Genomic DNA, 7,414 nt, shown 5'->3' on the forward strand with positions numbered 1-7,414 from the left:
AAAAAACATGTGTGCATCAGTTTTGATCCGTTTTTCCATTGAATTCCATTATAAAAAGAACGGATCAAAACGGATGTTTTTTTGAACGTACACAAAAACGTAGTCAACCTCATTTTTGTGTCCGTAAAAAAAAAAAAATGGATTTGTATTTTTTTGGAATTCAATGGAAAAACGGATGCACACATGGATCCATTTTTCATGCGTTTTTTGCAAAAAACAGATGAAAAAAAAATGAATTGCAAAAATGTAGTATGAACCCAGCCTAACAAAGACCATGACGGCCCCACCGGACCCGACTTAATGATGGCAGACCATATTTACTTACTGTGGTCTCTGTTTTATCACGTAGAATAGAGCTAGTGTATTTTTCCCTAAAATCTGATGTAGCAACCCAAAGATCTGAAGTCTAGTGTGAACACAGCCCTCAGCTCAGTTTTCATGCAGCATCTCAGGCTATGTTCACATTGCTCCTAAATTTACCTGCTCTTTCTAGAGGTTTTTAGATTGCAGATCCTGACAGATTGGTTTAAGAAAGTCCAATACGATACAGACAAAATAGGGGGATTATGGTTTCTTTTATATGACCTGTATAAATACTCGCCATGTTTAGCATGCCACAAACTTCATATTGAAATCAATGGGCAGCTTCACAAGCATAATTCATTGCGGAATTACACATTACGTGCTAATCTATATGTGCTGAGTGAACATGCCCCTATGGTTCTCCATACTGACGCACTAGCCATGGCAGACATTATGGATTAGACAAATACTATGCAGAGCTGTTCTTGGGATGTGAAGAGTGACAGACACCATAGTACCGTACGGTACAATAATAGGACTATCACACAAGGACTTCTACATTCAGTATACAGGTGGAGAGCTATGGCCAACAAGGAGAGACTCAAGACAGGGCGTCCTGCTGCTGGCGCCCCCTGATATCAGCTCTAATGTACTGCAGCGCCTCCAGTGGAGAAAAAGCACATTACACAGCTCCTATATACAGGCAATGAATGGAGGTGTTGGAACTAAACAAATTCTCCTCGTAAGATCATGTGGCTCATTTTACAGTCGGGTCACATGTTTTCCAGAATGAACGAGATGTCATTTATTAACACACTTCAGATTTGTGTATTACACCTGGTTTTCATTCATTCTGACAAGAGTATGCAGGAAATGTATGCCCCCATGCAAACTGACAAGCCCCGAAGGGTAGGATGACAGGTAGCAAAAATGAAGGAGATTGTAAAAATTTCTATGCAACATCTGCAGCATTTACTGTGGCAACTAAGTGAATGAAATATGAATGAATATATAACACAATATATAAATATTGACGACAGGGTTAAAGGCCCTGTATGAAATTCACAAGGAATCTTACATAAAGCAGAACAAAATTAACAAATATAGAACCATACCCTCTCCGTTCAGACGAACACTTTTACTGGAATGAGTGGATGATCACTGTTAGGCGAGAATCACATACATTTTTTTGGGGAAAAAAAAAAAAGTTAAAAAGTTTATGAAGCTTCCTCCTGCTAAATTTATGTCTGGCTTTGGTTGAAAAATTGCATCAAAAACCACACGCGTGTTTCCTGCCTTATACTGTATAAACATATTTTGCATCAAAATTATCCATCATATCAGCCATCAGCAGAGCTGACAATCTACATTATCTCATGCGCACACGCAGCCATTTCATAGGAAGTCTGTGAACGCATCAGTATATATTAGTGTATGAAGAAGAGCACCCGAAGCAAAAGCTGCAAAGACTATCCAGACGCCATGCTGATGTTACCAAGGCATGAATCATACCAGGAACCAGGAGTCAGAAGTGCGGCCCAGGGAGTCCCCACCACAACATAAGCAGAAAAAGCGGCTCCTTACTTTCTTACATGGCTGACGTCAGGAGAAGTGGTAGAAAGCCTGTGCACCAAGGGAATGGCGAGACACGTCGGGCTCTAAATAAGCTGTTACTGGAGGCCTCCAAGAGGCGCCAAAAGAAACAGATAACAGAGAGCTCGAGAAATCAGCGGCTGACAGACGGGAGTGTTCACACACACACACCGCCCTATCACAGGCTACAGGCAGCCGAGCCCACAGCTAAAGAAGAAGTGGTGTTCAGCTAGGGCTGAATAATGGTCTGTGGGAGAACTGGGTGACAACCAACACGGCCACCATTCTGAACAGCTAACCTGCTTGTATATTGTGAGGTATGGGGGCTAGGAAAATATTACTGCACAACTAGGTCAATATGCCATTCAGGACTCTGAGAAAGCAGAGTTATACCTCTTATACAGAATAAGCAATGGCTGAACAGAACATATAGTTATTCATTTAAAACAACCTTTAGCCATGCTAGAAAACTGTATGATTTTTTTCACCAAAAATGTTATTATAAATTTGTGGACGATATATATTTGTTATCTGCTCCTCCCTGGGTGCTGGGAAAAGCTGGATCCAGTCCTGGGAAACTAGGAGAAGTTTTCTAGGACTGGAGCCATCTTTTCCCAGTACCTAGGGAGGAGTGGAACGGAGGAGACGTCAAAGCCTGCAGCCTCAAGAGCAGAACGCAGATAGGAACGAAGGATATGTTTAGACAGGAACCTGCGCAGAGAAGTTCCAGCTGATTCCGCCGCTCGTCCCTTCTCGCGGCCGCACACATTTCCGCCTGTCCCATAGACTCCATTCTATGACCGGGCGAATTCCACCATCCGCCGAAAGAATTGCCTTGTTTGTGTTCTGCTGCAGGGTTGCTTTACCTTCATAGAGCCATATTTCCTACATACAGATCTTCATTTCACCTTCCATTGTCTTATGCAGTAATACGACTAGCAGGAAATTCACTTGTAAATTTTCAGTACAGCTATGGAAAGTACACTGGCAGGGCTACTCCCAACAAGCCACTGATGGAGACCAAAAGACATTAGCAACTCTCCTACACTGGCCGTCACATTGGAGCTGTATGGCTATTTTAGAGAGTGAATTGGTTGTGAGTAGTAGAATACACTAAACCGCATACAACAGCTGACAGGCTACAACACAGGCCATGAGGCCAAAGATTTCTGGGTCACACGGCCATATGAATTTGCATGGGGTGAAAGTGGAGGAGCAGACACTGGCAGGTCACAACTAGAGAACCCTTCAAAATGTATTTTGCTCTAGTCTGCTGTCAAATTCAATTCCTCCTGCACACAGAGCCATGGGCATACACCTTGCTGCTCTGTTTATACTCACCAGGCCGGGTGTAGTCCAGCAGGGTTGTATACAGAATCTTTGATTACAAGCAAGCAAATGTTACCAGCAAGGTATATACCAGTGATGGGGATCCTTAGTCCTCCAACTGTTGCAAAACTACAATTCCCATCATGCCAGGGTAGCCAAAGCCATGTTTTAGGTTGTTCGGGCATGATGGGAATTGTAGTCCTGCAACAGCTGGAGGGCCAAGGTTCACCATCACTAGTATACAGTGTGCTTTCCTCACTGCTCAGCTATGACAGGTGGTCCTGCCTCTGTACATGACCTGGCCCGTGACGCTAAGTAATTGACAGTTTCTTTCCTGTAGACCAAAAGTCACTACTGTATGAGTCTTTAAGAGTCCCTCAGAGCAGGTCTGTACCCCACTGAGGAATGGTAGCCTTCAAATATTACTTTGTTCTTACATTTCCAATTAAAGACTTGACCACAGATCTAAGAGAAGATGCTCCAGTATCATTGTTTTCCTGTGTGCTTTTATCATTGATGGACAGTATCACTTACCATCTGTGGATCCCCCTCCCCTATCACTAGGGGCGCATGGATAACAGCACTGGATTAAGAGAGTGGTGGCTTAAAGGGGTAGCTCAGCAAAAAAAATGTATTTCTTTCAAATCATCTGGTGCCAGAGATTTGTAATTTACTTCGATTAAAAAATCTTGTCTTCCAGTACTTATCAGCTGCTGTATGTCCTGCAGGAAGTGGTGTATTTTTTCCAGTCTGACACAGTGCTCTCAGCTGCCACCTCTGTCCCTGTCAGAAACTGTGAAGAGCAGCAGCAAACCCCTATAGAAAACTTCTCCTGCTCTCCACACTGGAAATAATAAAATCACTTCTGCAGGACATACATCAGCTAAAAAGTACTGGAAGACTGGAGATCTTTAAATAGAAGTAAATTACAAATTTTTGGCACCAGTTGATTTGAAAGGATTTTTTTTTTTTTTGCTGAACTACCCCTTTAAGCCCCATCTTATAAACAAGGTCCAACAATGAAAAGCACAAGAAAACTGGGGTGACAGCATCACTTTAAGGTTTGGTACAATTATTTCGTATACCACGGAAAGTGAAAGCAGACAGGCCTAACTTGCTTCTTTCTGGGCGATACCCCAGTCTTTGTACATCTATTACTGCTCCCACTGCGAAATAAGTTACACAAGAGCGAAGGCTCACGGAGAGTCCTGGACTATTTTCAGGAAAAGAAGTTTCATTACCTTGTAAATGTAAAAACCCCATTTTTCTTCAGCTACGGAAAATTCCATGTAATGTATAAAAGGAGAAGAAAAAAAAGAGAATGCCCCATGAATCCTAACGGCGAGAAGAAACAATAAGCCGTGCGGAGTTTATTCTGCCCTTTATGTGGTTCCCATGGAGTTGTACTCACCCAGAACTGCGCTGTTTTTACAAGGCAGTGCTCCAGATTGGGTCTCTGGTTCAGTACATTTTCCTATTCACAGAAGAACATTGGGTTCTTACACGAGGGCACAAGAGGGATCCTGGATAGAGAAGAATAGCAGACATTAGAATAGTGCCGATACCCGGAACAATGGCATTCCAGCAGTTATTATACAAGCCAGGGTTACAGAAGGGGAGAAGGATGGGGTTTATAGGGGGTGTACGGCACCAATGTCAAGCAGTCATTGTGGGGGAAGCTACAATGTGGATTCCACAGTGTATACAGGCAGATTTGGCAGATTGTATATCCAAATGGCCGAAAGGCGCACCAGGAAACACACCACAGACCTGACAGGCCGGAGCAATGACGAAATGCGGATCTGTAGTTTGCTTTCTTACTTTGTGCCAGGGAAGTGACCTGTAAAAATGAGAGAATACGGATGGAATATGTATGGCGTCACAGACCCATTCACTTCTATACAGATAGGATTTTCTGAAAGTATATGGAACCCGAAAAACAACCGCTCCCCCCCCCCCCCCCAAGCGCTTTGTCCCATAGAACTGATCTGTGTCTGTAGTTGTGGACACTATGCGGGAGATTTATCAAACATGGTTTAAAGTCAAACTGGCTCAGTTTCCCCTAGCAACCAATCAGATTCCACCTTTCATTTTTCAAAGATTCTGTGAGGAATGAAAGGCGGAATCTGATTGGATGCTAGGGGCACTTTACACCATGTTTGATAAATCTCCCCCTACATGGATAGGAATATAGGGAGGAGATTTATGAGGACCGGCATACTAGTACGCTGGTCTTAAATTAGGCCCCACCCCCTTTTCCATGGCCAGATCCACTAAAAAGTGCACGCCACAAACCCAAACCTGCACCCAGCGTACTAAACCTACACCTGCTGGAAGCTAGCAGGCGTAAGTCATGATAAATGAGGTGTGGGAGGAAGCCACACCTCCTCCCCACCTTGCCACGCCCCCCACGGGGCGAGCAGGGGATATGGCAGGCTTACACCAGGAAAAAAGAGCAAATCTGCGCACTCTTCCTGGCGTGCGCCTTGGGCGGGACTTTCATAAACGTCCCCCATAGTGTCATGTGAAGGAGGCCCAGGACTACAGGATCCTGCCCTATGGCTATGATCACACATAGTATTTTGGACGATATTTTTTAGGTAAAACCTGGAGTGGATCCAAAGAGAAAATATCATGAAAAAAAAACGTGCTCGTATTTTGTGTTTTGCACTGACACACAGTATTAGCTAAAATACTGTATGTGACCGCAGCCACTTACATCAGGATATGAGGAATGTGCTCACATATACTGGTGGCGTGCCGTATCATTGTCCTGGGATAGTAACCCTGCATCCTTCATAGCTATACTATAACCCAACCTAGGTGCTGCCTCACAAAACCACAGCAGGTCACAGTAGAAGCCATGAAGTAACTGGCTGCATTGCACCCAAGCTAGGTGCAGACCCTGCCCGCGTGGGATAGGAACGCTGCAGATTACTATGGGGGAAAAATAACTGGTAGTAAAATGTCATATAGATTTGTAAATGACTGATACTTAAAAATCCCCAGTACTTATCAGCTGCTGTATGTCCTGCAGGAAGTGGTGTATTCTTTCAAGTCTTACACAGTGCTCTCTGCTGCCACCTCTGTCCATGCCAGGAACAAATCTCCATAGAAACCCTCTCCTGCTCTGGGCAGTTCCTGGCATGGACAGAGGGGGCAGCAGAGAGCACCAAGTCAGACTGAATACACCACTTCCTTCAGGACATACAGCAGCTGATAAGTACTTGAAGAATTGAGAAAATAATTTACAAGTCTATATAACTTTCTGGGGAGGCTCTGCAAAGACATTTCGGTTCCAATGGGAGCTATGCGGACCAGAGGCCTCACTAAGAAGCTGACTCATACAGTCTGAGCATCCCCCCCCCAGCCCAGGTATCAGTGTGTGACCACAACCTAAGTCACACAACACCAGCAGGTAGCATGACATCAGGCTTGGAAAAACAGGGCCACTTTCTTTCAGAAACAGCACTACTTCTGTCCTCAGGTTATGGGTGGTATTGCAGCTCAGCTCCATTGAAGAGAATGGAGAGGAGCTGTAATACTGTACACATCCGATGACTGGAACTGTTTGGGGGGGAAAAAACAGCAATGTTTTTTCTAATCCTGGAATTCCCTTTAAATCTTATAAGTAGGACGTCTAAAGTGCCCGGGTAACGGATGGCGGAGCAGAGAGCTGATGCCTGGTTTTACACCTTCGCACCATAGTAGAACACCAAAGAGAATTAACGACTTCCCCTTTAAGAAGCGCTAGTTTCAAAAAGTTTCTAGCGAAGTTCCCCTTTAAGACCATTGAATTCCTAGCTGCCCCTATAGAAGGCAATAAGCAATGTATAAACATGGCGGTCACCTCCCCACTGATATAAACCGGGCCCGGTCCTCCTTCGGCGTCACACACTGACCGCTATGGCTGCGATCCTTACAAGGCCGCTCAACGTTCCCCCTCGCCCGCCGCCACCACCGGTTTCACTGACGTCACGACGTGGGGCGGGGCCTTAACACGCACGAGCCGCAGGGGAAGCGCTTTACATTGTATAATGTTGACGTCAGCACGTCGCCCAGGTGACTACGTCTGCGGCCATAGGCCCGTGTCCTGTCTGCGCGCTGTCAATGCTCACGTGATAGTGACTGATGTGTCCTAGGACTGGCTGCAGGCAGCTGTCTCAGCCTGGAGGGCAGGTGTATACCA

At 44.9% G+C, this 7,414-nt stretch overlaps 1 protein-coding gene across 10 annotated transcripts in view; it reads right to left on the reverse strand.

The window, feature by feature from the left end:
• Positions 1-7,212, reverse strand: part of SUN1 (Sad1 and UNC84 domain containing 1) — a 36,838-nt gene extending 29,626 nt beyond the window's left edge. For 3 of the 10 annotated variants that reach the window (XM_069983837.1, XM_069983836.1, XM_069983839.1), the window contains exons 1-3: positions 7,076-7,210; positions 4,996-5,065; positions 4,637-4,748 (exon numbers count right to left, since the gene is read on the reverse strand). The gene's annotated coding sequence lies outside the window, so the exon portion shown is untranslated. Of the gene's footprint in view, positions 1-4,636; positions 4,749-4,995; positions 5,066-7,075 lie in introns of all 10 variants that reach the window. The other 7 variants (XM_069983841.1, XM_069983840.1, XM_069983830.1 and 4 more) reach the window with 6 other exon arrangements.
• Between the last annotated feature and the right edge of the window lie 202 nt (positions 7,213-7,414).

The sequence above is a fragment of the Dendropsophus ebraccatus genome, chromosome 9 (genome assembly GCF_027789765.1).
Source record: "Dendropsophus ebraccatus isolate aDenEbr1 chromosome 9, aDenEbr1.pat, whole genome shotgun sequence".
Taxonomy (NCBI): Eukaryota; Metazoa; Chordata; class Amphibia; order Anura; family Hylidae; genus Dendropsophus; species Dendropsophus ebraccatus.